The 27,982-nt window shown below is 41.5% G+C and overlaps 1 long non-coding RNA gene and 12 other non-coding genes across 13 annotated transcripts; 5 read left to right on the top strand and 8 right to left on the bottom strand.

Annotated features, from left to right (window-relative positions):
- The first annotated feature begins 86 nt into the window (after window positions 1-86).
- On the top strand, window positions 87-27,981 carry LOC133643297 (uncharacterized). Its single transcript, XR_009824663.1, has 3 exons — window positions 87-131; window positions 2,296-2,367; window positions 27,729-27,981. It is a non-coding gene; the product is annotated as an uncharacterized LOC133643297 (long non-coding RNA).
- Window positions 7,726-7,797, top strand: trnan-guu (transfer RNA asparagine (anticodon GUU)). Its single transcript has one exon. It is a non-coding gene; the product is annotated as a tRNA-Asn (tRNA).
- Window positions 11,602-11,673, bottom strand: trnae-uuc (transfer RNA glutamic acid (anticodon UUC)). The gene has a single exon. It is a non-coding gene; the product is annotated as a tRNA-Glu (tRNA).
- trnal-aag (transfer RNA leucine (anticodon AAG)) lies at window positions 12,325-12,406 on the bottom strand. Its single transcript has one exon. It is a non-coding gene; the product is annotated as a tRNA-Leu (tRNA).
- Window positions 12,516-12,587, top strand: trnad-guc (transfer RNA aspartic acid (anticodon GUC)). The gene has a single exon. It is a non-coding gene; the product is annotated as a tRNA-Asp (tRNA).
- On the bottom strand, window positions 13,707-13,778 carry trnae-uuc (transfer RNA glutamic acid (anticodon UUC)). The gene has a single exon. It is a non-coding gene; the product is annotated as a tRNA-Glu (tRNA).
- trnal-aag (transfer RNA leucine (anticodon AAG)) lies at window positions 15,031-15,112 on the bottom strand. The gene has a single exon. It is a non-coding gene; the product is annotated as a tRNA-Leu (tRNA).
- Window positions 15,222-15,293, top strand: trnad-guc (transfer RNA aspartic acid (anticodon GUC)). Its single transcript has one exon. It is a non-coding gene; the product is annotated as a tRNA-Asp (tRNA).
- On the bottom strand, window positions 16,412-16,483 carry trnae-uuc (transfer RNA glutamic acid (anticodon UUC)). The gene has a single exon. It is a non-coding gene; the product is annotated as a tRNA-Glu (tRNA).
- Window positions 17,135-17,216, bottom strand: trnal-aag (transfer RNA leucine (anticodon AAG)). Its single transcript has one exon. It is a non-coding gene; the product is annotated as a tRNA-Leu (tRNA).
- Window positions 18,517-18,588, bottom strand: trnae-uuc (transfer RNA glutamic acid (anticodon UUC)). Its single transcript has one exon. It is a non-coding gene; the product is annotated as a tRNA-Glu (tRNA).
- trnal-aag (transfer RNA leucine (anticodon AAG)) lies at window positions 19,852-19,933 on the bottom strand. The gene has a single exon. It is a non-coding gene; the product is annotated as a tRNA-Leu (tRNA).
- Window positions 20,043-20,114, top strand: trnad-guc (transfer RNA aspartic acid (anticodon GUC)). Its single transcript has one exon. It is a non-coding gene; the product is annotated as a tRNA-Asp (tRNA).
- Window position 27,982: the final 1 nt, after the last annotated feature.

A 27,982-nucleotide genomic window follows, 5' to 3' on the forward strand; every position in this document is an offset into this window, starting at 1 on the left:
ATCTCTTCTATAACCTTTTTTATCGTATCCATATCAATTCCATTACAATCAGTTGAAGTCTTAGATTTACATTTTTTCACGATTATAACTTCGATGTCAATTTTTTAATTGGCAGTGTGCGTCAATACAGGGTGAGTTACTTTATATACGTTGTAATATCACTTTCTATGTGCTTAAAACTGTACTGCAACTCATTTTGTACGTTTTATTGTAGTCTAACGGCTGTTTGGCATCAATTTCACAAGCTAACTGCTAGCTTAATATCATACCCTGGTTGGGGCCTGTTTGTAGCATTGGACATGTTTGTTAGCCTCAATTTACAATTTAGAATTATCGTTGTGCTGCTATTTACATTCTATTAATAATTACATTACTTAGTGCTATTTACATTCTATTAATCATTACATTACTTAGTGCTATTTACATTCTATTAATCATTAGATTACTTAGGGCTACTTACATTCTATTAATCATTACATTACTTAGGGCTACTTACATTCTATTAATCATTACATTACTTAGGGCTGGGATGTTCAAATTCTGTGCATTTATGTACATGTGTATACCAGGATTTGATTGATTGAAACTTTTATTAGTAAATTGCACAGTACAGTACAATTGACCACTAAATGATAACACCCGAATAAGTTTTTCAACTTGTTTAAGTCGGGGTCCACGTTAATCAATTCATGATTATCGGCCGATTGTACGGTATACCGGTAATAGTATAGTACCGCAATACTAATGAATCATATTCGGTACTATACTGCCTCTAAAAAGTACCGGTTCTCCACTCCCCCGTGCCCGCGTCGTCGTCACGTCGTGTCATTGCTGGTTTTACGAGCAGACGAGCATGTTCGGCAGCGCACACACACGGAGTACTTACAAGCAGACACAGTGTGTAGGCAGTAAACGGAGAACGGACGCATTTAGGCTTAAAAACTAACAATAAATGGGACGCTATAACACTGAAATGCCCTCAGGAAGAGGTGCTTTATGACATGGCTAGCTAGCTAGCGGCTAAAGCCCATCCGTCGTCGGCAGTGTTTTAGCTACTTCTAAATCACTAATCCTCGCTTTCCATGGCGACAAATTAAGTACGTTTCTTACAAGTATCATCCCTGCAGGACGAGGAATAGCTAAACATGCTTCACTACACACCGTAGCTCACCGGCATCAAAATGTAAACAAATGCCATTGGTGGATCGACACCATCCACTGTGATGATACCAAGTACAATAGCGTATCTAGTCGATACTACTATGATTACGTTGATATTTTTTGGCATCACATCTTTCGTTTTAAAAAAATTCATATTACCGTATTTTTCGGACTACAGGTCGCAGTTTTTTTCATAGTTTGGCTGGGGGTGCGACTTATACTCAGGAGCGACTTATGTGTGAAATTATTAACACATTACCGTAAAATATCAAATAATATTATTTAGCTCATTCATGTAAGAGACTAGACGTACAAGATTTCATCGGATTTAGCGATTAGGAGTGACAGATTGTTTGGTAAACGTATAGCATGTTCTATATGTTATAGTTATTTGAATGACTCTTACCATAATATGTTACGTTAACACACCAGGCACGTTCTCAGTTGGTTATTTATGCGTCATATAACGTACACTTATTCAGCCTGTTGTTCACTATTCTTTATTTATTTTAAATTGCCTTTCAAATGTCTATTCTTGGTGTTGGGTTTTATCAAATAAATTTCCCCCAAAAATGCGACTTTTACTCCAGTGCGACTTATATATATTTTTTTCCTTCTTTATTATGCATTTTTGGCCGGTGCGACTTATGCTCCGGTGCGACTTATACCCCAGTGCGACTTATACTCTGGTGCGACTTATACTCCGGTGCGACTTATACTCCGGAAAATACGGTATGTTTATAAACTCAGGAAATATGTCCCTGGACACATGAGGACTTTGAATATGACCAATGTATGATCCTGTAACTACTTGGTATCAGATCGATACCCAAATTTGTGGTATCATCCAAAACCAATGTAAAGGATCCAAACAACAGAAGAATAAGTGATTATTACATTTTAACAGAAGTGTAGGTAGAACATGTTAAAAGAGAAAGTAAGCAGATATCAACAGTAAATGAACAAGTAGATAATTAATTTTCTACCACTTGTCCTTAGTAATTTTGACAAAATAATAGAATGATAAATGACACAATATGTTACTGCATATGTCAGCAGACTAATTAGGAGCCTTTGTTTGCTTTCTTACTACTAAAAGACAAGTTGTCTTGTATGTTCACTATTTTATTTAAGGACAATGTGAGGAACTCGCATGGCTGCAGTTTTTGAGACCCCAAGATGCAGGAACCAGCAGACGATGAACAGGTAAGATGATCTTTATTATCATCAACAGAAATGAAGTAGTCTTGCACATACAGTAAACTTTCCACAACATGAAGCGATCTTCGAGCACTGAGCAGTGCTCGAGACAAGGCATAAATAGGACACGCTGATTGGCAGCAGGTGTGGACCGCCTGCCAATCAACGGCAGGTGAGTGATCAAACAGTGCTCAGAGACAAAACAGGAAATGGAACAAAGTAAGAGCACTGATGAGAAGTAAATACAAAAACAAGGAAACAAACACAAATGAAGTGACAGATTGTCACAGATAAACTTGCAATAAGAAAGATATGTTTAATATACCGTGAGATATTTTCTTAAAATAAAGCCAATAATGCAATTTTTGTGGTCCCCTTTATTTAGAAAAGTATCTAAATAATTTTGGTACTGGTACCAAAATATTGGTATCGGGACAACACTAGTGTATACACAGCTAAGTGATGTATATTTCAACAGGCCTGTAGCAGGCTTGTGCCTATACAGGGTATCTGCGGGGTCTTAAAAAATCTAAAAAAGTCTTTAAGTCCAATAATTTGAATTTAAACCCTTAAAATCTCATAAAAGGTCTTAAATACGATTTTGAAAGGTCTTAAAAATATAATGACGTTACTTTTAGGGACAAAAACTTAATAATAAACTTCAATCTTGCTTTTTAAATGTTTGGATTTTCGAGGACGCTAAAACGTAACTCCAAAAAGGAACTAAAGTAGGCTACCTGAGCTGACCGGTCAGAAACATGTAACACAGTGGTGAACATGCCCTTTCCCAACTACTTCAATAAAGTACTATCCATCTATCTATCTATCTATCTACTTTGGCACGTGTTGCAGCCATGAAATTCTAAGTTAATTATTATTTGCAAAAAAAAAATAAAGTTGATGAGTTTGAACATCAAATATGTTGTCTTTGTAGTGCATTCAATTGAATATGGGTTGAAAAGTATTTGCAAATCATTGTATTCCGTTTATATTAACATCTAACACAATTTCCCAACTCATATGGAAACGGGGTTTGTACATAAGATGAGTAAGTAAAAGTTTAACGATTTAGTTGGTGTTGTTTACTTGAGTCATATTGCAGTCTACACGTATCTCTTATGTGTGACTGCCATCTACTGGTCACACTTATCATTACACCAGGGACCAAATAAAATGGCTTCGAGGTCAGTAAGCACAACCAAAATTATTCCATATATTAGTCGCACCGGGTTATAAGATGCAATGTCAATGTTTGAGAAAATGAAAGGATTTTAAGTGCGCCTTATAGTCCGGAAAATACGATACTCACAATTCATTCTGGACCTCCGATTTTACTTTGTCCTTGTATTTTTTGTCTGTATGGATGTGAAAGGGTCTTAAATTATTTTCAAGATGGTCTTAAAAAAAGTCTTAAATTTGACATGTTGAAACCTGCAGAGACCCTGCTATATTTCATTGCATTGTGGTCACTTTAGTTGATTTATAATGATTGTATTTGTTTTGTATAGGAAATCACACACACACACGCAAACGAACAACTCATGCATGTCTTCAATAGACAATTGAAACTACAAATCTGGACTTGGACAACCTATTATTTCTCCTGCACTCACCTGAACACATAATTGCTGTCCTGACCCGACACCCTGAAGTGATTGCTAATCCATATTAAACCAGTCATCGTCGTCACTAGAAACACCAATTTTTAAAGTGGCTGACCACACGAGGGCTGGGATTCTTTGGGTACCACACGATTTAATTCGATTCTTGAGGTTAACGATTCGATTCAGAATCAATTCCCGATTCAAAACGATTCTCGATTCAAAATCAATACTTTCTTTTAATAAAATTGGGTGCCAGTTCTATGATTCTACCCAAACATTTAATAAAGTCAAATACAAATAAGGCAACAAGAGAAGAATCCAACACTTCTCTTTTCTAAAGTAAATCTGTACAGCAGATATGATCATCTATGTCATGGGTGCACACACTTTTCACCATGCGAGCTACTTTGAAATGACCAAGTCAAAATAATATACCTACTACAAAAATGCAAAACATATATTTATTTATGAATTATAACTATGTAACTTTTTTTTCATGACCTTACTCTGATGACTTAACCTGACTCTCGCCAGATCCTTGTCGTTCGCTGAGCTCCACACAAGGATCTGGGAGTTCTCAATAGGAGATGTATTTCACAAGGCGGGGCCTTGTAAAAAATCATTGTATGTGTTTGGATAAACCACTTGTCCGTTATCTTGAATGACGTGCTACTTCAACTACTCATTACGAAATCAACGCGTGATGCTGATGAGAGCGGCGCTGGGAAATCCAAACCCGGTTGGAAGAAGAGCCAAAACATCCTTGCCACCAATAAATGCCTTCAAAACTGTTCTCTGTTCATCTTTTAAATAATTAATATTCGATCGATGTCACAAAACAGTTGCAATAGCATAATCAATGTCAGCACACGACTCCTCGCTCCGTGCCGCCATTGTTGTTTGAATCAAACAGTCCCTTCGGCACTTGGTCACATCTATGAAATGGTGATCCTGATTAGTTCATTATTTTTTGCTATCTGGAAGGAGTTTGCAATGCTTTCGAGCCCAGACCCTTGTGTTAAGCTCAGCGAACTACAAGGATCTGGCGAGAGTCAGGTTACTGATGATTTCCACTGGATGGAATGAAATGACTCACGCGGAACAATGCTTCGGTGGCGGCTTTCGCTTTCGAAGTTAGCTGTGAGTAAAATGACTGCTGCCTGGACAACTGGCATTTTAGTTCCTAAACCTCTCTCCTCCTCTGCTTGCTTGTCGGTGGGAAGTAGTTGTTGTAGTTTTTATGAACAGCCCGAAAATGCCGCTCCACATTTCCCTTCTTTGGTAGTGCAACAATAGTCTGACAAATGAGGCATATGCTGTGACGATCTGTCACTTTATTTCTGTTTGTTTCCTTGTTTTGTATTCACTTCCTGTCAGTGCTCTTGTTTTGTTTCCACTTCCTGCTTGTCCCGCTGAGCACTGTTTTTCCCCTCGCCTGCTGTTGATTGACAGCCGGTGTGGACCGGATCAGTTTCTATTCATGCTTGTCTCGAGCGCTCCTCAGTGCTCGAAGATTGCTTTATGTTTGGTTCTCTTACATGCAAGACTGCTTCATTCTCTGTTTGGAGTAATTAAACTCTTCTGACCTGCTCTCCGTTCTCCTGGTTCCTGCATCTTGAAGTCACTAATCCGGCAGCCATGCGAGTTCCTCACTTATACACTTAGAAAATGAGATTGTGAAAAAAAAGTCCTCCCATTCCGTATGAAAGTGATAAGTTTTTGGCTTTTTGCTTGGTTCAGCTCCTCCACTAATTTTTATACCCTTTCTTAAGTTTGGAAAAAAAATGAAGGCTATAAAGTTGAGGATAGCTTGGTAACTGGCTAGCTGGCTTGATAGTTTTGCCGCATTTGGCGTAGTTGTTTGCGCATGCGCAGTCAGTGGTGTGCCGTCAGGGCTGAAGCGGAAGTCTATTTTTTTTAATGCCATGTGATCTACTCACTTTACATATTGTGCACCTCTGAATTCTATATCAACAATGTTATTTGCCCGAGTAACCGGACAGGACAGATTTTAAATAAAATAAATCATATTTACTCATATTTTTCCTTTTGTAAATAGACTTTTGATTATTATGTTTTTGAATCGATTGAGAATTGTTACAATAAAGAAGCGCGATTCATTTTTGAAAATCGTACTGTGTTTAGTTTCCTATTTTAATTTTTTGCAATTAAATAAATCCACAGGCAATCTATCTAAACCCTGTATGGTTTCTTGACAAATGTGTGAAGCACCCATTGCATTCACATACCATGTCAGAAATGCGAATTGTCTTCTTTGAACCGGGGTAACTTTAGTGTCTTAGTGAAGTGATAACCACTACACTATGGAAACTGCTGCATGAATTTGGACTTGGAGGTGGGAAAATTGTACAATAGTAACCAAAACGAACAGACTTTCCTTCCTCATGTCTTATTTTGTCTTCTTAGTGTAGTCCGTGTTCAGGACAAGGTTCTTGTTTCCACACAATGTCACCAGACAGGCCAACTCCCTCCTGCTGGTCGCACCGTGCGGGCCAGTGATACATCCTATCACTGCGGTGTCATCCAAAAACAGATAAAAGTGGCCTGAATGTCTTAAGTAGGGGCGGAGATCTTCAAACGACATGTTGATAAACATACAACCTCGACCACCTTTTAGCTATACTGGATGCTGCTGGCGGGCCTTAAATCTGTGCTGGTTGTGTTTTTTTTATTGCATACCTGGCATGGAAAACTCCAAAGCTAACGTTTTGCCCCTATTTTTGCAAGCTTTCTAAATGAGGCCCAGGGTCTTATTGCCTCAGTCAGGGAAGATACAAGTGCGTTACCAGCAAAAATGGCAGTGGTGGGATTTGAAACCACGCCTCCTGAGAGACTGGAACCTTAATCCAGCGCCTTAGACCGCTCGGCCACACTACCCTCAATCCATGCTTTCGGAGGATCAATTTGTCCGCATTATGAGATAGCAGAAATATGGAATAGCAACACTTTGGTCGCGGTGTGGCAGGCAAAAGCCAAGCCTGTTTGCTTGTCCCCAGGAAAATATCATGCCAAGCAGTCCTCGTTAGTATAGTGGACAGTATCTCCGCCTGTCACGCGGAAGACCAGGGTTCGTTAACCTGACGGGGAGATGGTGGAGGTACCTCTTATTTTCTTCAATTACCATCTTGTTGAAATTTGAGAAGTGACCACAGTATCCTTCTCCGAATGTTGTGATGTTGATGATTCAAAACAGTGAGGATGGTTCTACAGCATGTTAGTGTGGAGGAGTGCATATGATGAGTCATTTGTTAGTCTGCTCTCTCCTGCCTGTGCAATGCAACCAACAAGATCTGGATGCCGTCATTGAATAGGTTTGGTTGATCTTCAAACGACATGTTGATAAACCTACAACCTCGACCACCTTTTAGCTTTACCGGACGCTGCTGGCGGGCCTTAAATCTGTGCTGGTTGTGTGTTTTTTTTATTGCATACCTGGCATGGAAAACTCCAAAGCTAACGTTTTGGCCCTATTTTTGCAAGTTTTCTAAATGAGGCCCAGGGTCTTCTTGCCTCAGTCAGGGAAGATACAAGTGTGTTACCAGCAAAAATGGCAGTGGTGGGATGTGAACCCACGCCTCCCGAGAGACTGGAGCCTTAATCCAGCGCCCTAGACCGCTCGGCCACACTACCCTCTATCCGAGCTTTCGGCGGATCAATTTGTCGGCATTATGAGATAGCAGAAATATGAAATAGCAACACTTTGGTCACGGTGTGGCAGGCAAAATATCACCCCAAGCAGTCCTCGTTAGTATAGTGGATAGTATCTCCGCCTGTTACGCGGAAGACCAGGGTTCGATTCCCTGACGGGGAGATAGTTTAGGTGCCTCTCATTTTCTTCAATTACCATCTTGTTGAAATTTGAGAAGTGACCACAGTATCCTTCTCCGAATGTTGTGATGTGTGGACTCGGCGTTGCTGCACAGCCCTACAGAAATGAAACACAGTATTTTACTAATGTTTGTTGCACCCCTCGAAATTAGGATGCAAAAGCAAGTCTTCAAAAAGGGAAAATGGTTTGTCAGAGTCAATGTGTCAAATTAAAGGTTAGGGATGCAGCAGCTGACGACCTCGACATAGCATTACAAAAATCAACCTTGGTAGAATTAGAAAAGTCCTTAGGCGAAGCCCTGTATGGTCTTATTTACGACAACGCATCTAACCACCTACGAGCAAACCCTGACAACAGTTTAGTTACACATATACCACTTATACACATATACCAATGGTTAGCCTAAAGTCAGGTGGCACAGAAAACAGCTTGAATACAACCACAGACGTCAGAGGAAAAGCTCAAACAAGAAACAGACCCTCGTCTCGCTCTGTTTGACAGAGAACCAGCAATGAAGAGATTAAAATCAAGGCAAATTTCCTCCATCCTGTATAAGCCCGGACTGACAGACATCACCGCAACAGGTTTGCCCTCTGCTCTAGCCGCCAGGAAAATGCCTCACACAAATCCTCTCTCTGCCTAAACAAATCTCTTCTGCCTGGCTCCAAAGAAGTGTGGCCTTTTTGGTCCTGCCTAAATCGCCCAAGATCTGAGAAACGGAACGTTGCAAGGTATCCATGAACAAATGAGGCTATGAGGATGGTTCTACAGCATGTTAGTGTGGAGGAGTGCATATGATGAGTCATTTGTTAGTCTGGTCTCTCCTGCCTGTGCAATGCAACCAACAAGATCTGGATGCCGTCATTGACTAGGCTAGGTTGTGTGTGGAGATCTGGAAAGGTGTCGTGCAGTGGACCTCGAAGACGACAAGAAGAGGAAAGCTGAGAATCTCAGGCACATTTTTTGGGCCAAATTTGAGCAAAGTCTCCATTGCCTTTATGGAAAATGTCAACGATAATGATTTGTATATCATGAGCATAAAACATGGAAGTCACATAAGTTTATTATAAGTTGCCTGCTCTGAGAAAGTGTTGGATAGCTTTCCCTGACCGGGAATCCATCCCGGGCTGCGGCGGTGAAAGCGCCGAATCCTAGCCACTAGACCACCAGGGAGTTGATCACTGGTTCAGACACTGGTCTCCTGCATGGTTTCTTGACAAATGTGTGAAGCACCCATTGCATTCATATACCATGTCAGAAATGCTAATGGTCTTCTTCGAACCGGGGTAACTTTTGTGTCTTAGTGAAGTGATAACCACTACACTATGGAAACTGCTGCATGAATTTGGACTTGGGTGTGGAAAAATTGTACAATAGTAACAAAAACAAACAGACTTTCTTTCCTCATGTCATGTCATTCCAAGCAGTCCTCGTTAGTGTAGTGGACAGTATCTCAGCCTGTCACGCGGAAGACCAGGGTTTGATTCCCTGACGGGGAGATGGTTCAGGTGCCTCTTATTTTCTTCAATTACCATCTTGTTGAAATTTCAGAAGTGACCACAGTATCCTTCTCCGAATGTTGTGATGTTGTTGATTCAAAATAGTGAGGATGGTTCTACAGCATTTTAGTGTGGAGGAGTGCATATGATGAGTCATTTGTTAGTCTGCTCTCTCCTGCCTGTGCAATGCAACCAACAAGATCTGGATGCCGTCATTGACTAGGTTAGGTTGATCTTCAAACGACATGTTGATAAACATACAACCTCGACCACCTTTTAGCTTTACCGGACGCTGCTGGCTGGCCTTAAATCTGTGCTGGTTGTGTTTTTTTTATTGCATACCTGGCATGGAAAACTCCAACGCTAACGTTTTGGCCCTATTTTTGCAAGTTTTCTAAATGAGGCCCAGGGTCTTCTTGCCTCAGTCAGGGAAGATACAAGTGTGTTACCAGCAAAAATGGCAGTGGTGGGATTTGAACCCACGCCTCCTGAGTGACTGGAGCCTTAATCCAGGGTCTTAGACCGCTCGGCCACACTACCCTCAATCTATGATTTCGGAGGATCAATTTGTCCGCATTATGAGATAGCAGAAATATGGAATAGCAACACTTTGGTCACGGTGTGGCAGGCAAAATACCATCCCAAGCAGTCCTCGTTAGTATAGTGGACAGTATCTCCGCCTGTCACGCGGAAGACCAGGGTTTGATTCCCTGACGGGAGATGGTTCAGGTGCCTCTTATTTTCTTCAATTACCATCTTGTTGAAATTTGAGAAGTGACCACAGTATCCTTCTCCGAATGTTGTGATGTTGATGATTCAAAACAGTGAGGATGGTTCTAAAGCATGTTAGTGTGGAGGAGTGCATATGATGAGTCATTTGTTAGTCTGCTCTCTCCTGCCTGTGCAATGCAACCAGCAAGATCTGGATGCTGTCATTGACTAGGTTAGGTTGATCTTTAAACGACATGATGATAAACATACAACCTCGACCACCATTTAGCTTTACTGCTGGATCAATTTGTCGGCATTATGAGATAGCAGAAATACGAAATAGCAACACTTTGGTCACGGTGTGGCAGGCAAAATACCATCCCAAGCAGTCCTCGTTAGTATAGTGGACAGTATTTCCGCATGTCACGCGGAAGACCAGGGTTCGATTCCCTGACGGGGAGATGGTTTAGGTGCCTCTCATTTTCTTCAATTACCATCTTGTTGAAATTTGAGAAGTGACCACAGTATCCTTCTCCGAATGTTGGGATGTGTGGACTCGGCGTTGCTGCACAGCCCTACAGAAATCAAACACAGTATTTTACTAATGTTTGTTGCACCCCTCGAAATTAGGATGCAAAAGCAAGTCTTCAAAAAGGGAAAATGGTTTGTCAGAGTCAATGTGTCAAATTAAAGGTTAGGGATGCAGCAGCTGACAACCTCGACATAGCATTACAAAAATCAACCTTGGTAGAATTAGAAAAGTCCTTAGGCGAAGCCCTGTATGGTCTTATTTACGACAACGCATCTAACCACCTACGAGCAAACCCTGACAACAGTTTAGTTACACATATACCACTTATACACATATACCAATGGTTAGCCTAAAGTCAGGTGGCACAGAAAACAGCTTGAATACAACCACAGACGTCAGAGTAAAAGCTCAAACAAGAAACAGACCCTCGTCTCGCTCTGTTTGACCGAGAACCAGCAATGAAGAGATTAAAGTCAAGGCAAATTTCCTCCATCCTGTATAAGCCCTGACTGACAGACATCACGGCAACAGGCTGGCCCTCTGTTCTAGCCGCCGGGAAAATGCCTCACACAAATCCTCTCTCTGCCTAAACAAATCTCTTCTGCCTGGCTCCAAAGAAGTGTGGCCTTTTTAGTCCTGCCTAAATCGCCCAAGATCTGTGAAACGGAACGTTGCAGGGTATCCATGAACAAATGAGGCTATGAGGATGGTTCTACAGCATGTTAGTGTGGAGGAGTGCATATGATGAGTCATTTGTTAGTCTGGTCTCTCCTGCCTGTGCAATGCAACCAACAAGATCTGGATGCATTGACTAGGCTAGGTTGTGTGTGGAGAACTGGAAAGGTGTCGTGCAGTGGACCTCGAAGACGACAAGAAGAGGAAAGCGGAGAATCTCGGGCACATTTTTTGGGCCAAGTTTGAGCAATGTCCCCATTGCCTTTATGGAAAATGTCAACTATAATGATTTGTATATCATGAGCATAAAACATGGAAGTCACATAAGTTAATTATAAATTGCCTGCTCTGAGAAAGGGTCGGATAGCTTTCCCTGACCGGGAATTGAACCCGGGCCGCGGCGGTGAAAGCGCCGAATACTAGCCACTAGACCACCAGGGAGTTGATCACTGGTTCAGACACTGGTCTCCTGCATGGTTCCTTGACAAATGTGTGAAGCACCCATTGCATTCATATGCCATGTCAGAAATGCGAATTGTCTTCTTTGAACCGGGGTAACTTTTGTGTCTTAGTGAAGTGATAACCACTACACTATGGAAACTGCTGCATGAATTTGGACTTGGGTGTGGAAAAATTGTACAATAGTAACAAAAAAGAACAGACTTTCCTTCCTCATGTCTTCTTTTGTCTTCTTAGTGTAGTCCGTGTTGAGGATAAGGTCGTTGTTTCCACACAATGTCACCAGACAGGCCAACTCCCTCCTGCTGGTCGCACCGTGCGGGCCAGTGATACATCCTATCACTGCGGTGTCATCCAAATACAGAAACAGATAAAAGTGGCCTGAATGTCTTAAGTAGGGGCGGAGATCTTCAAACGACATGTTGATAAACATACAACCTCGACCACCTTTTAGCTTTACTGGATGCTGCTGGCGGGCCTTAAATCTGTGCTGGTTGTGTTTTTTTTTATTGCATACCTGGCATGGAAAACTCCAAAGCTAACGTTTTGGCCCTATTTTTGCAAGCTTTCTAAATGAGGCCCTGGGTCTTCTTGCCTCAGTCAGGGAAGATACATGTGTGTTACCAGCAAAAATGGCAGCGGTGGGATTTGAACCCACGCCTCCCGAGAGACTGGAGCCTTAATCCAGCGCCTTAGACCGCTCGGCCACACTACCCTCAATCTATGCATTCGGCGGATCAATTTGTCGGCATTATGAGATAGCAGAAATATGAAATAGCAACACTTTGGTCACGGTGTGGCAGGCAAAATGCCGTCCCAAGCAGTCCTCGTTAGTATAGTGGACAGTATCTCCGCCTGTCACGCGGAAGACCAGGGTTCGATTCCCTGACGGGGAGATGGTTTAGGTGCCTCTCATTTTCTTCAATTACCATCTTGTTGAAATTTGAGAAGTGACCACAGTATCCTTCTCCGAATGTTGGGATGTGTGGACTCGGCGTTGCTTCACAGCCCTACAGAAATCAAACACAGTATTTTACTAATGTTTGTTGCACCCCTCGAAATTAGGATGCAAAAGCAAGTCTTCAAAAAGGGAAAATGGTTTGTCAGAGTCAATGTGTCAAATTAAAGGTTAGGGATGCAGCAGCTGACGACCTCGACATAGCATTACAAAAATCAACCTTGGTAGAATTAGAAAAGTCCTTAGGCGAAGCCCTGTATGGTCTTATTTATGACAACGCATCTAACCACCTACGAGCAAACCCTGACAACAGTTTAGTTACACATATACCACTTATACACATATACCAATGGTTAGCCTAAAGTCAGTTGGCACAGAAAACAGCTTGAATACAACCACAGACGTCAGAGGAAAAGCTCAAACAAGAAACAGACCCTCGTCTCGCTCTGTTTGACCGAGAACCAGCAATGAAGAGATTACAGTCAAGGCAAATTTCCTCCATCCTGTATAAGCCCTGACTGACAGACATCACCGCAACAGGCTGGTCCTCTGCTCTAGCCGCCGGGAAAATGCCTCACACAAATCCTCTCTCTGCCTAAACAAATCTCTTCTGCCTGGCTCCAAAGAAGTGTGGCCTTTTTGGTCCTGCCTAAATCGCCCAAGATCTGTGAAACGGAACGTTGCAGGGTATCCATGAACAAATGAAGCTATGAGGATGGTTCTACAGCATGTTAGTGTGGAGGAGTGCATATGATGAGTCATTTGTTAGTCTGCTCTCTCCTGCCTGTGCAATGCAACCAACAAGATCTGGATGCCGTCATTGACTAGGCTAGGTTGTGTGGGGAGAACTGGAAAGGTGTCGTGCAGTGGACCTCGAAGACGACAAGAAGAGGAAAGCGGAGAATCTCGGGCACATTTTTTGGGCCAAGTTTGAGCAATGTCCCCATTGCCTTTATGGAAAATGTCAACTATAATGATTTGTATATCATGAGCATAAAACATGGAAGTCACATAAGTTTATTATAAATTGCCTGCTCTGAGAAAGGGTCGGATAGCTTTCCCTGACCGGGAATCGAACCCGGGCCGCGGCGGTGAAAGCGCCGAATCCTAGCCACTAGACCACCAGGGAGTTGATCACTGGTTCAGACACTGGTCTCCTGCATGGTTTCTTGACAAATGTGGGAAGCACCCATTGCATTCATATGCCATGTCAGAAATGCGAATTGTCTTCTTTGAACCGGGGTAACTTTTGTGTCTTAGTGAAGTGATAACCACTACACTATGGAAACTGCTGCATGAATTTGGACTTGGGTGTGGAAAAATTGTACAATAGTAACAAAAAAGAACAGACTTTCCTTCCTCATGTCTTCTTTTGTCTTCTTAGTGTAGTCCGTGTTGAGGATAAGGTCGTTGTTTCCACACAATGTCACCAGACAGGCTAACTCCCTCCTGCTGGTCGCACCGTGCGGGCCAGTGATACATCCTATCACTGCGGTGTCATCCAAATACAGAAACAGATAAAAGTGGCCTGAATGTCTTAAGTAGGGGCGGAGATCTTCAAACGACATGTTGATAAACATACAACCTCGACCACCTTTTAGCTTTACTAGATGCTGCTGGCGGGCCTTAAATCTGTGCTGGTTGTGTTTTTTTTTATTGCATACCTGGCATGGAAAACTCCAAAGCTAACGTTTTGGCCCTATTTTTGCAAGCTTTCTAAATGAGGCCCAGGGTCTTATTGCCTCAGTCAGGGAAGATACAAGTGTGTTACCAGTAAAAATGGCAGTGGTGGGATTTGAACCCACGCGGTGTGGCAGGCAAAAGCCAAGCCGGTTTGCTTGTCCCCAGCAAAATATCATGCCAAGCAGTCCTCGTTAGTATAGTGGACAGTATCTCCGCCTGTCACGCGGAAGACCAGGGTTCGATTCCCTGGCGGGGAGATGGTTCAGGTGCCTCCCAATTACCATCTTGTTGAAATTTCAGAAGTGACCACAGTATCCTTCTCCGAATGTTGTTGATTCAAAACAGTGAGGATGGTTCTACAGCATGTTAGTGTGGAGGAGTGCATATGATGAGTCATTTGTTAGTCTGCTCTCTCCTGCCTGTTCAATGCAACCAACAAGATCTGGATGCCGTCATTGACTAGGTTAGGTTGATCTTCAAACGACATGTTGATAAACATACAACCTCGACCACCTTTTAGCTTTACCGGACGCTGCTGGCGGCCCTTAAATCTGTGCTGGTTGTGTTTTTTTTATTGCATACCTGGCATGGAAAACTCCAAAGCTAACGTTTTGGCCCTATTTTTGCAAGTTTTCTAAATGAGGCCCAGGGTCTTATTGCCTCAGTCAGGGAAGATCCAAGTGTGTTACCAGCAAAAATGGCAGTGGTGGGATTTGAACCCACGCCTCCCGAGAGACTGGAGCCTTAATCCAGCGCCTTAGACCGCTCGGCCACACTACCCTCGATCCAGTCTTTCGGAGGATCAATTTGTCGGCATTATGAGATAGCAGAAATATGAAATAGCAACACTTTGGTCGCGGTGTGGCAGGCAAAGTATCATCCCAAGCAGTCCTCGTTAGTATAGTGGACAGTATCTCCGCCTGTCACGCGGAAGACCAGGGTTCGATTCCCTGACGGGGAGACGGTTTAGGTGCCTCTCATTTTCTTCAATTACCATCTTGTTGAAATTTGAGAAGTGACCACAGTATCCTTCTCCGAATGTTGTGATGTGTGGACTCGGCGTTGCTGCACAGCCCTACAGAAATCAAACATAGCATTTTACTAATTTTTGTTGCACCCCTCGAAATTAGGATGCAAAAGCAAGTCTTCAAAAAGGGAAAATGGTTTGTCAGAGTCAATGTGTCAAATTAAAGGTTAGGGATGCAGCAGCTGACGACCTCGACATAGCATTACAAAAATCAACCTTGGTAGAATTAGAAAAGTCCTTAGGCGAAGCCCTGTATGGTCTTTTTTACAACAACACATCTAACCACCTCCGAGCAAACCCTGACAACAGTTTAGTTACACATATACCACTTATACACATATACCAATGGTTAGCCTAAAGTCAGTTGGCACAGAAAACAGCTTGAATACAACCACAGACGTCAGAGGAAAAGCTCAAACAGGAAACAGACCCTCGTCTCGCTCTGTTTGACCGAGAACCAGCAATGAAGAGATTAAAGTCAAGGCAAATGTCCTCCATCCTGTATAAGCCCTGACTGACAGACATCACCGCAACAGTTGGCCCTCTGCTCTAGCCGCCGGGAAAATGCCTCACACAAATCCTCTCTCTGCCTAAACAAATCTCTTCTGCCTGGCTCCAAAGAAGTGTGGCCTTTTTGGTCCTGCCTAAATCGCCCAAGATCTGTGAAACGGAACGTTGCAGGGTATCCATGAACAAATGAGGCTATGAGGATGGTTCTACAGCATGTTAGTGTGGAGGAGTGCATATGATGAGTCATTTGTTAGTCTGCTCTCTCCTGCCTGTGCAATGCAACCAACAAGATCTGGATGCCGTCATTGACTAGTCTAGGTTGTGTGTGGAGAACTGGAAAGGTGTTGTGCAGTGGACCTCGAAGACGACAAGAAGAGGAAAGCTGAGAATCTCAGGCACATTTTTTGGGCCAAATTTGAGCAATGTCCCCATTGCCTTTATGGAAAATGTCAACGATAATGATTTGTATATCGTGAGCATAAAACATGGAAGTCACATAAGTTTATTATAAATTGCCTGCTCTGACAAAGGGTTGGATAGCTTTCCCTGACCGGGAATTTAACCCAGGCCATGGCGGTGAAAGCGCCGAATCCTAGCCACTAGACCACCAGGGAGTTGATCACTGTTTCAGACACTGGTCTCCTGCATGGTTTCTTGACAAATGTGTGAAGCACCCATTGCATTCATATACCATGTCAGAAATGCGAATTGTCTTCTTTGAACCGGGGTAACTTTTGTGTCTTAGTGAAGTGATAACCACTACACTATGGAAACTGCTGCATGAATTTGGACTTGGGTGTGGAAAAATTGTACAATAGTAACAAAAAATAACAGACTTTCCTTCCTCATGTCTTCTTTTGTCTTCTTAGTGTAGTCCGTGTTGAGGATAAGGTTGTTGTTTCCACACAATGTCACCAGACAGGCCAACTCCCTCCTGCTAGTCGCACCGTGCGGGCCAGTGATACATCCTATCACTGCGGTGTCATCCAAATACAGAAACAGATAAAAGTGGCCTGAATGTCTTAAGTAGGGGCGGATATCTTCAAACGACATGTTGATAAACATACAACCTCGACCACCTTTTAGCTTTACTGGATGCTGCTGGCGGGCCTTAAATCTGTGCTGGTTGTGTTTTTTTTTATTGCATACCTGGCATGGAAAACTCCAAAGCTAACGTTTTGGCCCTATTTTTGCAAGTTTTCTAAATGAGGCCCAGGGTCTTATTGCCTCAGTCAGGGAAGATACAAGTGTGTTACCAGCAAAAATGGCAGTGGTGGGACTTGAACCCACGCCTCCCGAGAGACTGGAGCCTTAATCCAGCGCCTTAGACCGCTCGGCCACACTACCCTCAATCTATGCATTCGGCGGATCTATTTGTCGGCATTATGAGATAGCAGAAATATGAAATAGCAACACTTTGGTCACGGTGTGGCAGGCAAAATACCATCCCAAGCAGTCCTCGTTAGTATAGTGGACAGTATCTCCGCCTGTCACGCGGAAGACCAGGGTTTGATTCCCTGACGGGGAGATGGTTTAGGTGCCTCTCATTTTCTTCAATTACCATCTTGTTGAAATTTGAGAAGTGACCACAGTATCCTTCTCCGAATGTTGGGATGTGTGGACTCGGCGTTGCTGCACAGCCCTACAGAAATCAAACACAGTATTTTACTAATGTTTTGTTGCACCCCTCGAAATTAGGATGCAAAAGCAAGTCTTCAAAAAGGGAAAATGGTTTGTCAGAGTCAATGTGTCAAATTAAAGGTTAGGGATGCAGCAGCTGACGACCTCGACATAGCATTACAAAAATCAACCTTGGTAGAATTAGAAAAGTCCTTAGGCGAAGCCCTGTATGGTCTTATTTACGACAACGCATCTAACCACCTACGAGCAAACCCTGACAACAGTTTAGTTACACATATACCACTTATACACATATACCAATGGTTAGCCTAAAGTCAGTTGGCACAGAAAACAGCTTGAATACAACCACAGACGTCAGAGGAAAAGCTCAAAGAAGAAACAGACCCTCGTCTCGCTCTGTTTGACCGAGAACCAGCAATGAAGAGATTAAAGTCAAGGCAAATTTCCTCCATCCTGTATAAGCCCTGACTGACAGACATCACCGCAACAGGCTGGCCCTCTGCTCTAGCCGCCGGGAAAATGCCTCACACAAATCCTCTCTCTGCCTAAACAAATCTCTTCTGCCTGGCTCCAAAGAAGTGTGGCCTTTTTGGTCCTGCCTAAATCGCCCAAGATCTGTGAAACGGAACGTTGCAGGGTATCCATGAACAAATGAGGCTATGAGGATGGTTCTACAGCATGTTAGTGTGGAGGAGTGCATATGATGAGTCATTTGTTAGTCTGCTCTCTCCTGCCTGTGCAATGCAACCAACAAGATCTGGATGCCGTCATTGACTAGGCTAGGTTGTGTGTGGAGAACTGGAAAGGTGTCGTGCAGTGGACCTCGAAGACGACAAGAAGAGGAAAGCGGAGAATCTCGGGCACATTTTTTGGGCCAAGTTTGAGCAATGTCCCCATTGCCTTTATGGAAATGTCAACGATAATGATTTGTATATCATGAGCATAAAACATGGAAGTCACATAAGTTTATTATAAATTGCCTGCTCTGAGAAAGGGTCGGATAGCTTTCCCTGACCGGGAATCGAACCCGGGCCGCGGCGGTGAAAGCGCCGAATCCTAGCCACTAGACCACCAGGGAGTTGATCACTGGTTCAGACACTGGTCTCCTGCATGGTTTCTTGACAAATGTGTGAAGCACCCATTGCATTCATATGCCATGTCAGAAATGCGAATTGTCTTCTTTGAACCGGGGTAACTTTTGTGTCTTAGTGAAGTGATAACCACTACACTATGGAAACTGCTGCATGAATTTGGACTTGGGTGTGGAAAAATTGTACAATAGTAACAAAAAAGAACAGACTTTCCTTCCTCATGTCTTCTTTTGTCTTCTTAGTGTAGTCCGTGTTGAGGATAAGGTCGTTGTTTCCACACAATGTCACCAGACAGGCCAACTCCCTCCTGCTGGTCGCACCGTGCGGGCCAGTGATACATCCTATCACTGCGGTGTCATCCAAATACAGAAACAGATAAAAGTGGCCTGAATGTCTTAAGTAGGGGCGGAGATCTTCAAACGACATGTTGATAAACATACAACCTCGACCACCTTTTAGCTTTACTGGATGCTGCTGGCGGGCCTTAAATCTGTGCTGGTTGTGTGTTTTTTTTTATTGCATACCTGGCATGGAAAACTCCAAAGCTAACGTGTTGGCCCTATTTTTGCAAGCTTTCTAAATGAGGCCCAGGGTCTTATTGCCTCAGTCAGGGAAGATACAAGTGTGTTACCAGCAAAAATGGCAGTGGTGGGATTTGAACCCACGCGGTGTGGCAGGCAAAAGCCAAGCCTGTTTGCTTGTCCCCAGCAAAATATCATGCCAAGCAGTCCTCGTTAGTATAGTGGACAGTATCTCCGCCTGTCACGCGGAAGACCAGGCTTCTATTCCCTGGCGGGGAGATGGTTCAGGTGCCTCCTATTTCCTTCAATTACCATCTTGTTGAAATTTCAGAAGTGACCACAGTATCCTTCTCCGAATGTTGTTGATTCAAAACAGTGAGGATGGTTCTACAGCATGTTAGTGTGGAGGAGTGCATATGATGAGTCATTTGTTAGTCTGCTCTCTCCTGCCTGTGCAATGCAACCAACAAGATCTGGATGCCGTCATTGACTAGGTTAGGTTGATCTTCAAACGACATGTTGATAAACATACAACCTCGACCACCTTTTAGCTTTACCGGACGCTGCTGGCGGCCCTTAAATCTGTGCTGGTTGTGTTTTTTTTATTGCATACCTGGCATGGAAAACTCAGAAGCTAACGTTTTGGCCCTATTTTTGCAAGTTTTCTAAATGAGGCCCAGGGTCTTATTGCCTCAGTCAGGGAAGATACAAGTGTATTACCAGCAAAAATGGCAGTGGTGGGATTTGAACCCACGCCTCCCGAGAGACTGGAGCCTTAATCCAGCGCCTTAGACCGCTCGGCCACACTACCCTCAATCTATGCATTCGGCGGATCAATTTGTCGGCATTATGAGATAGCAGAAATATGAAATAGCAACACTTTGGTCACGGTGTGGCAGGCAAAATACCATCCCAAGCAGTCCTCGTTAGTATAGTGGACAGTATCTCCGCCTGTCACGCGGAAGACCAGGGTTCGATTCCCTGACGGGGAGATGGTTTAGGTGCCTCTCATTTTCTTCAATTACCATCTTGTTGAAATTTGAGAAGTGACCACAGTATCCTTCTCCGAATGTTGGGATGTGTGGACTCGGCGCTGCTGCACAGCCCTACAGAAAACAAACACAGTATTTTACTAATGTTTGTTGCACCCCTCGAAATTAGGATGCAAAAGCAAGTCTTCAAAAAGGGAAAATGGTTTGTCAGAGTCAATGTGTCAAATTAAAGGTTAGGGATGCAGCAGCTGACGACCTCGACATAGCATTACAAAAATCAACCTTGGTAGAATTAGAAAAGTCCTTAGGCGAAGCCCTGTATGGTCTTATTTACGACAACGCATCTAACCACCTACGAGCAAACCCTGACAACAGTTTAGTTACACATATACCACTTATACACATATACCAATGGTTAGCCTAAAGTCAGTTGGCACAGAAAACAGCTTGAATATGTAGTAGAATTTCTGACCTTTTGACCTATATATCTTGTCTTTTAAGAATGTCCGCTCATTTTCAATACTCTTGTATTTTTGTGCCATTGAATGGACCAGTTGTGGGACAAAAGTGAATATTAAGTCGTGCCAACCTGTCTATAGAATGTGTTGACTGTCTAAAGGATTCGAGTTGTTATGGAACAGATAGGAAAAGCAAAACAAGACACTGACGCACTCGATAAGGAACGATGACGCACAACAGACATATAAAAAATGGCAGAAGACCGGAACTCGGGAGTGATTTTGGCTTGTGTGTGTCTTGTTTGCTCCGGAGTAACTTGTGGTTTGTCTGCACGACCAACTCACTTCAACCTGCACTTCTGATAATGGGTAAATAAATTTGTTGTACTAAACTACTTTTGTTGCCTGCTTAAGCTTCGGACAATCCACTACACAAATTGGCGTCACGAACAGGATGGTTTAGAAGCTACAGGTCGACAGCCGCTCCGCGCTCTCTCAGTCAGGCAGACAGTGTGATGCACGCGCGCATAACAAGGTAAGCGTTTTGCTTAAAGTGTAAACATTTTCTGCCTGGAGAGAGCCGGATCGATAAGACTAATTGCTGAATCTATTTTTGATAAAAGATAGGTTTAGTCAGGTTCTCCAAAAACAACCTGGAATGGGGTAAATTATGGTTGGATTGAGTTGTTTTATATGTGATCATTTGTCTGTGTGTTTGTTGTGTAGTAGAATTTCTGACCTTTTGACCTATATTTCTTGTCTTTTAAGAATGTTCGCTCATTTTCAATACTCTTGTATTTTTGTGCCATTGAATGGACCAGTTGTGGGACAAAAGTGAATATTAAGTCGTGCCAACCTGTCTATAGAATGTGTTGACTGTCTACAGAATTCGAGTTGTTATGGAACAGATAGGAAAAGCAAACAAGACATTTGACGCACTCGATAAGGAACGATGACGCACAACAGACATATAAAAAATGGCAGAAGACCGGAACTCGGGAGTGATTTTGGCTTGTGTGTGTCTTGTTGGCTCCGGAGTAACTTGTGGTTTGTCTGCACGACCAACTCAATTCAACCTGCACTTCTGATAATGGGTAAATAAATTTGTTGTACTAAACTACTTTTGTTGCCTGCTTAAGCTTCGGACAATCCACTACACAAATTGGCGTCACGAACTAGGATGGTCCAGAACTCTGCAAGTCAACATCCGCTCCCGGCTTCTCTCTCAGACAGACAACGCTTGCACGCGCGCATTTAATAAAAGGTAAGCTATTTTGCTTATTGTGTAAAAGTTGTCTGTCTGAAGAGAAACGGGATCGGTAAGATGAAAACTGAAATTTTTTTTTCATAAAAGATAGTTCTCCAAAAACAACCTAGACTGGGGCATGTGTTGGTTGGCTTGAGTTGTTTTATATGTGATCATTTGTCTGTGTGTTTGTTGAAAACTTGTAATCTCTCTTTTTTAACAAATGGGGACTGTTGATAGAATTTTGGTGGTTTGGAGTGTAGAAGCATAGACGATGTGAGACGAAAAATTTATTTTAACCTCTTCATCCTCTGTCGTTGTTGGCAGAGGATGCTTTTTTCTGCAAGTACATGGTTAGCCGGAGTTGGACACAGCGAAATTTAAGGCAAGGTTGGCTAAACTGATGTGACATTTGGCCCACACAAATTTATGACGTCTATGAAGGTCCTACGTATCTGTCTATGTGGAAGCTGCAGCCGGGTAAAAAGCCTGATATAAGGTGATCGTTCAGTGACTCCGGTAAAGGAGATCAACTGAGCCAAGTTGTCACGAATTTGGAAATTTGCTGCAGTATAGATGGATAGAGTAAGGGCTCCATATGGTAGAGCCTTGGTGAAACTATATGGACTGACCAGACACGATGTAGTGTAGAATTGAAGGGTGATTCCTGGTGATTCTACAGCGCCTTAGGCTGTTATCCATGTTGGTCAGGAAGGAAAAGCAGGGTTTGCTCCGCTGAATGGGTTAATCGCCGTTATATGAGTAAGAATGACCTGCGTGTGTGTGTTATGAGACGGCCGATTCCACAAAAGCACGCGTGCATTAGTTGTTTATATTGGTCCGGACCAGGGGGGCGTGGTTTGTGGGCTAAAAATTTGTGTTTTTTAAAATTTATATATATATATATCTGCGTATTTTAATAACTTTTGTGTAGCACCTGGTTTCTTATCTGGTTTAATTCCCCCCTTCCTTTCCCCCCCTCTCGCAACCTCCCCTCACGCTTTTTTCACAGCCCCGCTATCTGTAAAAGTCTGGAAATTGTCTAAAATGTGTGTGCGTGTGAGAAAGTAGACAAAGTTTATGTACAGAAAACATATGAGTGAATGATTTATCCATTTAATTATCTTATTCCGCTCTCGGAGGTTGGATCGCGGGGGCAGCAGCCTAAGCAGGGAAGTCCAGAATACCCTCCTTAAACTTGACTATTTGTCCATCTAAGAGTGAATGATAAATGTTGTTCTTATTATTAAGGTTCTGATATGATACAGCTGTGCTTCTGGATGAGAAAAGTAGTTGTCTATTGCATTTACTTTTAACTGTGCTGGTAAATTCTCTGTGTGTGAGTGACTGTGTGACGCATATAGTCTCAGCTGGGAGACATTTTGAGATAAGAGTGTGTGCGTGTGACGAGGCTGTGTGAGTGACAGCTGCGTGAGGCATTGGTTCGAAGAGGAGTGACACTGATAGCATTGAGCTAGGTTAGCATTGTGTTAGCATAGCATTGGGCTAGGTTAGCAAAAGTTTGCTTACTGAGGCATAGTAAGGCTAGGTTAGCATCTAGCTTGGCATTACTAAGTGTGGTTGAACAGTTATTCTCGGTCTGTAGAGTGTGCTAGTAGTAGGTGCTTGCTAAGTCCAGTAAAATAATAGATATATGGAAAATTACACGGTTAATTATCAATAAATAAATACGGATTGTGGGACATTGAAACATTGTTTAATTCATCATTCATTTATATGTCTAGTATACTTTTTTTTTGGTACAGCTTTGCTGCTTATCTGATCCATCCAGTTCCTGTGGGAAGTTGCGACAAACACACACATCATAGATTAGGACACACTGTAACTTTGAATTAATAGTTATACAACAAATAAATTAATAATATTGAATTTAAATTTGATAAAGATAAAATGATCATACATTGACATTTTAATTTTTTTAGGAATAAACACACAATAAAATAAAAGTTAAATTTATATTCTAATACATCTAAGGGCATCTGTGAAACATAGAGTCTGAAGAAGTACAGATAAGAGCCACTCAGCGCCATTGTCAAAACAAAACGTAGAGAAGCATTAAACAAATTCTAATCAGAAGGAAGACAGACCAAAATATGAGAACTTAAGTAAACAGACAGCAAGTAAACCAGAAATAATAATGTAAATAAATAACAAAGAAAGCACATTTCTATGTGACATTGGTGCATGTAGAATTACAAATAGAGAATAAAACTAAATGGAAATAACTGTCTGCAAGATGAGCATGATGTCATAAATTGTGCTCGGGTTAGTAATAGATAGATAGATAGACAGATAAAACGTTATTGATTCCTTCAGGAGAGTTCCCTTTGGAAGAAGAACTAAAAAGTAAACAGTAACTAATAAGGGTATAAATGGAAACAAAATAGATTCTATTAAAAGAGAAACTAGGCATTAACGACCATGATATAAAAAAGTATTGCACTGTTATTGTTTTGCATTCCCTGTCATCCTAGCCCCCCAAAGAGGAGTTGTACAGTGTAATGATGTATGAGACAAAGGATTTTTTATAGGCTAAACCAGTAGTTCTCAAATGAGGGTATGGTGTTTCCGCCCGGACAAAAAAAGGGAGGTACGTGAAGGTATGCCAAGGGGTACCTGAGATTTTAAATATTTTTTAAATAGCGACAATTCAAAATCCTTTATAAATATAATTATAGAAGAATAATTCTTCAACAAAATAAATATTTAGAATTAAGTTCACGAGCCCAGATGGATCTCTATTGCAATATCCAAAGAAGGTTGATGATTGATTATATGTATAGAAATCTTTATTATAATTTAATCACTTGTTTAATTTTTAAAAAGTTTTAGTTATTCTTATTTTTGTTTGTTTGTCCAAATAAGTCAAGTAAGACCACAACAAATGAGCAATATGGTGCACTGTTATACAATTTAATAAATCAGAAAATGATGACATTATGCTGTATTTTATTTCTTTAGTTTACTGGGAAAAAACGTTGAAAACCACTGCCCTAAATCATATCTAAAGCTAAAATTATTTTATAAGACTGATTATTTTGGATTATTGTATTTGTATTGTGAGAGAAGGAGAGAAAGTGAGAGAGAGAGGAAGAGAGAGCAGGTGAAAAAACAGAATGAGGGTGAAGAGGATGGTTTGAGAAAATATGGGAAAAGGATGTTTATAACCTTACGTTATGTGAATGGTTTCTAGGAGAACAGAAAATAGAAACATTGTGTGAAGTGTAAGGAAGAGATGGATACAGGATGTTGTTTGTAAAGGAAAACGAAAGTGAAGAAAAGATGAGAAAGTGACAAATGAAGGTATTCGTAAATGGTATGTTGTTGATTGTGGTTAGCTGCAAGTTTGTTTGTTTGTTTAGTTGTTTAAGTGAAATGGGAAGAATTCAATAGGAATAATTACATGCAAAATGGAATAAAACTATGAGTGCGATAGATAATGAATGAATAAATAAAATAAGTTTATTTTGGTCATATAATCAACCATCAGCCAATTTATGTGAGTAGTTTAACAGTAAATTAGACATATTAACAATCATGCACATTTACACACAGAACAGAAAAGAAAAAGAATGACCGAAAAAAGAATAGGCGGAAGCCAAAGCTTATATTGGCCTATGATATACAATTACTGAACATTAAATTACCTGGAACATCAACGTTAAAAGATGAAAGTAATTGTTACTATATTTTATAATGTTAAAAAACTTTACTTTTCAAGGGTCTCTTAAACCATAACAAAAAACTACATGTGTTCAGCTCATCACTGAGGATGGTACATTATTTAACTCCTAAAACTGAAATACATTTGTTTTTTTATTTTATTTTACTTGACCTATTTCAAAAATCGATATCCCCGTAAATGATAGTGTCTCCTCATAATGTAAACAAGCTAAGAATACAAACTGGAAGGCTGTTGTTCTTTACTCGGAAACATAATTGCAATTGTTTTAAAATTAAATTATCTGAACATTTAACACATTATGACTTAAAAAATGGATTGATATGATCATAACAATAATGCTTTGTGTAATATTGAAATGAGCCTTTTAAGTTTAAGTATTGGGTCTATAATTCTTCTATAAACATTTCCCCAAACTTCAAAACAATATTACATATGAAAAAATAAATGAATAATATAACATGTGCAGACATTTCTTATTCAGCATGTGTTTTACTTTATACCGAATAGCAATGGATTTGGATATTTTTCTTTAATATGTTCAATATGCGGCTTCCAACATATTAATGATCAATTACTATTCTCAAGAATGTAGTTCATATACTCTGTCAATTTCCACTTGACTCAACTTTAATTTTTGTTTCACAATTTGACTTTGCACCCTGGACAGGTCGCCACCTCATCATAGGGCCAACACAGATAGATAGACAGACAACATTCACACACTAGGGCAAATTTAGTCTTATTAATTTCTACATATTGAGATCTATTACTTAAAATAACTACTTAACCACTGTTGTGAAACACCTTTCTAATTTATGGGAGTATTGGGATAGGACTGAGGAAGATGTCTGCTGTGGTGGTGGTTAGTTTGGAAATTAATTTAATAAAACTAACTTTAAAGTGCAGTCTGACATTTTAGTTTGGAGTAATTTATAGTTTTGTTTAGACATTGCAGTACACCATACCATACGCCCGGGAATAATTTTTGGTGATTTGGCTCCCAAATTTTTTGTGGTCTTTGGTGTGACTCGACCAGGGTTTTGAACTTGCGACCTGCCGATCTCGGGGCGGGCACTCTAACCACTAGGCCACTGAGATGAAGTAGGCAAACCAAATCTCAACAGCTTTCAGTTAGCTATAGATTTTGAGAGTATAATGCGAATAACTATAACGTTACAACTGTTTGCTGTGAATAGTGTTGAATAATAATTACAAATAACAGCCTACGTTAATAATTAGAATAAGAGCCGATATGTAAAGTTAAAAAAAAAAAAAAAGAGGAGAAGTGTGATTAGGGCTGGCGCTTAGAGCATGGCCTTGTATGTTTGTTATGACTAAGTTGGATAACCAGTCGGAGACATGCAAGGCAAGGCGGGGCAGTTTTGTTTGTGTGGCGTTTTTCCAGGAAAGGACAAGACTCAAAGTGATTCACAGACAACAAAGTGAAATGAAAGAAAAAAAAAGCAAAATTAAAATGCAGACAATAAAAATAAACAGTACGGACGTTAAAAGTTAAAAGATTAAAAGATTTAGCTGAAAGATAAGGAGAAACGTGAATAAAAACATTCCTTTGTTTTGGAGAGTATCACGCACAGCGGGAGGTCAGAGTGCAAGCATGACAGCTTGCTCGCGCCTACTGATAGACAAATGATAGTTTAAATTAATTTATACATAATCTTTAAGTGAATTAAAAGGGTACCTAAATACACACGAAGTAGTACATATAATCTTTGAATTAAGGTTATTGATTAGCAATTAATGGGATAGTTAAGACTGTAATTTTTTTTTTAAAAACGTGATATGCAAAATTGAACTAACCGAGAGGATATGAAAACGATGGGTGTACATGTTTTGAGTTCCAAATTCTGGAGGAAAAAACCTCAACAAAACGTAAAACCATTCAGACGGACTTGGGTGGTAGCCACGGTTGTGCTAGGTCAAGCGAGGGTGGAAAGGATGTGCAGCCGGGGGACTGCCAACTTCTCTGAACAAGACAAGCTCCAAAGTTGTAGCCAGAACATGCTCACAAAAAATACAGGTGTGACAGCAGGACGAACAGCAGGATACAAACAGACCCCTGCTGGACATAAGTGTCAACGGACAATGTTCAACACAATCTTTGAAGCATTCCTTTGTGGTCAACCTGCACACACCTTGTAATGACCTGCTTACGAACTGTGCCCTGACAATTCAATACTGCACAGAAGGAACTTCCTGATGTTGCCTGACAGCACGACATCAGCTGACAACTACTGGGGACGCCTCCCAGGAACGAGTGGAGGACGGGGACTGCTCCAACTGTCCTAGCGCTGGCTGACGGAGGTGTGTCCGTGTGTCCTGCCACCCAAACCGCCAAAGTGTATGATCACCAATTAGACGACTCATAATAGGAGCCTTTTGACTCTTATATATGGTGGGACTCAAGGTATGGCCGCTCATGTGAACTATCCTTACAACA

This window comes from Entelurus aequoreus, linkage group LG26 (genome assembly GCF_033978785.1).
Source record: "Entelurus aequoreus isolate RoL-2023_Sb linkage group LG26, RoL_Eaeq_v1.1, whole genome shotgun sequence".
Lineage (NCBI taxonomy): Eukaryota > Metazoa > Chordata > Actinopteri > Syngnathiformes > Syngnathidae > Entelurus > Entelurus aequoreus.